Genomic DNA, 4,642 nt, shown 5'->3' with positions numbered 1-4,642 from the left:
TACTATCAATATCTGATTTTTTATTTGTGATATCAGAAGAATGTGTGCGGCAATTATCAATAGAATGAGGTTAGCTGACTTCCCCTAGTACAGGGGAGGTTTTATGGTACTTTCCATGCCACTCTCACTCATGAGGGTGGCTTTGTGTATGTGTGTGTGTGTGTTTGCGTATGTGTGTGCATATCTGTGTGTGTGTGTGTGTGTGTGTGTGTGCGCGCATGAGAGAGAGAGAGTCAGACAGAGAGAGAGAGAGAGAGAGAGAGAGAGAGAGATTGTTTACTGTGTGCTACAGCTTAGTGTCTGTCTTTCTGACTCATCCACTCACACTGTGCCCTTTGGAGTTCAAGAAGCCGTTTAAACACAAGGGTTTCATAAGACAGCATGTTATTCACACAGCCCCATCATCATCATTGTCCTACACAGAAATTAACGCTAACGTCACAAGTAGAGATCTGTTCCTTCTCCTGAGAGGTGTTTGTGGACAGTGACGAGGTCTCTGCGTTATTCTGTAGGTTATTTATTTATTATAACGTCATTGTAGACTAGTGATACTTTCACACCATCTTCTCCCCAAAAACACACTTCTTGAGAAGTTTATTACAATGAGTGCCATAAACATAATAGTCTGCTAACTTGATAAGCCTTCTTTTGTGGGCAAACAGTTCCACTGAGACGGAAGAATTACTACTAAGGTTAAATAATTTATCCATTTTTACAGCTGATTTTAACGGAATAACTGACATCTTCCTGTGCCCTGCTGTTTTCCACTGTGGAGAGACCGGGTCAATTCACTGTCAGTTTTTCAGGTCTAAGACAGGCCATACAGCAGGATATGAGGTCACATCCTGCTCCATCATACAATGTGGAAAGTGGCTTAAAGATAGAAGCCCCCCAAATTACCTCAGACCTGTTTGGCATTTAAACTTAATTCAAGTTGATGTGGTGAGATGTACTTTGTCTTTCCATCAAATGAGCTGTTTACACATGGTTTAAACATAGAAACTATGCAGTTAACTCTAATGGTTAATGTGTCCTTATCCTGTCATTTTGATGATTTAGCATTGCCTTTAGAGTCTGTTCATTCTGTCTTCAGTTCACAATTTGTGAACCACTGAACCCTCTCATTTGTTCATAACTGTATAGAACAAATTAGCCATTCCTTGTAGATGAATGTGTGTGTGTGTGTGTGTGAGTCAGACAGAAAGATAGAGAGAGAAAGAGGGAGAGAGAGAGAGCAATCAAACAGTACTTTTCTCTAAGTGTGCATGTGTGCGTGTGTGTGTGTGTGTGTGTGTGTGTGTGTATGTGTAAACATATAAAACATATATTGTATACACGCCCAGTGTGAATGGGCATCCATTCGTATGTCTGTATGAGAGCAAGTGTATTGTTACATGCATGTTTCTGAGTGTATTTATGTGTGTCTGTCCATGCATGTGTGTGTGTGTGTGTGTGTGTATGTGTGTGTGTATGTCTGTGTGTGTGTGTGTGTGTGTGTGTGTGTGTGTGTATGTCTGTGTGTGTGTGTGTGTGTGTGTGTGTGTGTGTGTGTGTGTGGAAAGGCTCAGAAATAGGACAGGATGTTCTGAGGTTACTCTTTGGTACAAGCACCTATCTCACCCATTCCTCTGTCAGTGCCTGCACTGAGACGTTACAGTGGAACATGCAGAGGAGGTGAATGGTGCTTTTCATGTCTCGTTGCACATATATGCACAGCCTACAGCAGCAGCAACAGCAAACACACACACATACACACATACACACACGCATGCACGCATGCACACACACACTTAACCCTTTCCATGCCCACAATGGAATCAATCTCTCTATAACTGAGAACTACCAGCAGCTCTACAGTCATTTTCTGCTTTGTTTTTATCCACAGTAAGATGCTTACATTGATTTTTTTTTTCCCTTCTTGAAGATTTTCATGTTCCTCAGAAAATCAAAATGTCACAGAATATAAATACCTCTCCCCCTGTTTCCATTAGAGCTGAAGACTGCAATCTGTGGATTTAGTCTGATGGCAGCGATGAGATGAGGTCTCGTATTCTCAGAATGATGAGGCTTATCGGTCAGGGCTCGCACAGAGAAGAATTTTGTTTGTTATTTCACAATATTTTCTGGCAACAGTGACTAGTAGTGTCATTTGTCACACAGTGTAGTTTCCATGACAAGAGCATAAGGTTCACACAGACACTTTAAATCCAAGTAGAAGGTCTTTTTGTGGCTAAATGTTGGTACCCTACCCAATACAGACCAGGCAAATACAGTGGTCTCTAGCCCCCTGTGTTTGTTCAGCTTGGTCAATTACGGGAAGGGCTAGGCTAAGTGGGTTTAAATGGAGTCAGAGTGCTTCCTCTGGGAACTTGTTAATGACATAAAGAGTTCAAAAACAAGCTCTGGAAAACCAGAAAAACTATTTTAGAGTTCTTCCCATTCAGTTGTGTTGTTCTGTTCCTACCAAAATGTTCGATGATTCCCAGATTATGACCTTTTTATTGTTGATAATGGACACTTTCGGTGGTGTCCGAAGTATCAGTGCTTGTTGTAGCCCAAGTGCCTTTAAAGTGCTACAAAAGATAAAGGGTATAAATGTGTCTGTGTATTTGGAGGAGGAGGAGAGAAAAAGGAGGAGTTAAATGGGTTGGGGTTAATTCTAATGTGAAAAAAGTGCTCTCCTAAATTACCAGCAAGCTAAAATAATTTCCTGCAGTACTGCTCCAAATCAGCTATTTCTGCCTGATCGTGTTTATTTTGCTGGGGGAGGGGATGAGGCTATGGGGGCCTGTGGACACATAATCCTACCCTCAAAAAGTGATTTATTTATGAATTCCAGACCTGACCCCCCCCCCCCCCCCCCCCCGCCCTCTGGAGAAAGGGAGAGAGCCTGCCAGAAATGACTGGCTGATGTTTACAGGACTGGATTGGCTATTTCCCATGGTGCCGTGTGCCTGTGGTGATATCTTATTTATATAAGGGCTGATATGGGAGAACAGAGGGGTTTATTTTGGGCTATTCCCCATAGATGGATCCGATTCCTCTGACTTGAGCCATTTCCTAAATACGTGACGCCCCTCAGGTTCTAGAGCATGTCAGCAGTGAGTGGACAAAGTTTTGTAATTGACACATTTAGCAGTTCAGCTCCAATTTACTACAGGAAACCTGACAGAAAATAGAAATGGACACAGTGAAGAGCAATGGACAGACCTCCTGGAAGTGTTACATGCAAAACACTTACACCCATGTACCATTAGCCTCAACTCAGGAATGAGTAATTGAAACCTCTATTCTGCAGTGGCTGCGTAAATATGACACATGCTATCAATACCCACATCTTTTATGAGGTTGTTTCAGGCTTTTTTTGGATTAATTAGCATTGATTTATCTGCGACGGACTGACGACCTGTACGGGGTGTTTCTCCGCCTTTTGTCCAATGAATGCTGGGATAGGCTCCAGCACCCCCCCCGTCCCTAATTAGGATAAGCGGCTTAGATTAAGAGTGAGTGAGTGAGCACTGATTTATCTTGTGTATCACTTTCATGAATGCGTTTTCAGTGTTAAAGGGTCAGAAATGTGATAAAACATTTACATTCGGCCTCCAACAACGCCTTCAAAACTCAGAAGGACTGAGTCTAAATGAAAGGCAACGACTGAAAAGTTACTACCTTCTGCTGTTGGATTGGCCTGTTAGTAAATGCTGTAATGGTAACACTAAATACTTTTAAAAATACAATTTCTCATGCATGGACTAACTCTAGTAAATGTTTTAGTTTTGCAGCATAAACAAACAAAAACAGAGCATACTTTCGGCATTAGCGGGAACCAGCTGGATTTTATAACACCTTGCGTCATATTGCGCCGTCGACTGCGGCTCACAAACATAGTACACATCTTAGGTCCATCAGCTTTTCCCGGACAGTCTCACAGCCTTTGATTTCACTTTTTCTCCCCCCCCTCTCCCTCTCTGTAATCCGTGACAGACTCAGAGCAAAAAGTATGTATTGGCTACGGTATCTAATGAGCTAATGACCATGGTATTACTGTGGGGGGAATTATGGGAAAGAGCTGCTCTTCCTGGCTGCATCAACACCTCAGCCCAGATGTGTGTTAGACATGTTTGTGTTCTTTTCTCACAGAGTATTATGGACTAAAGATCGGAGTCTCCACTACCAAGTTAGGAAGAGAGGAGGCCAAGGTGGCATACTCCCAGGATCACCACCTTCTCAGCCAGTGGCTTTAGGGCTTGACAGAGTTGTTACGATTGGAATAAGATATAGTTTCTCCAAGATATATCCTCCAGTGTTGTTTGTAACACTCTGTCTTAATGTACTTTGAAATATAGATCTTAGTGAGAAAGCTTCCACTTGGTTGTAACTCTAAACCATACAATGTGTTTAATACAGTTAAAGGCAGAGCTGTGGCTGAGTTTTCAATTAGAACGGAGTTATAATGTGGTTAAGATATGGTAATTAAAAATTGTTGTAATCTAGTTGTTCTGCAGAAAAAAAACAAGATTTATTACAGTTATAAGATGTTACAGATCAGTAAAAAGCACTTATGCATTCCATGAAATGCACGTTTCGAAGAATGACATTCGCCCCATTGTCTATGTGTTGTGTCAGAAAGTTCAGCAGTGTG

The sequence above is a fragment of the Chanos chanos genome, chromosome 10, assembly GCF_902362185.1.
Source record: "Chanos chanos chromosome 10, fChaCha1.1, whole genome shotgun sequence".
NCBI classification, from domain to species: domain Eukaryota; kingdom Metazoa; phylum Chordata; class Actinopteri; order Gonorynchiformes; family Chanidae; genus Chanos; species Chanos chanos.
The sequence above is the reverse complement of the archived record's forward strand: the minus strand, read 5'-3'. Positions refer to the sequence as shown.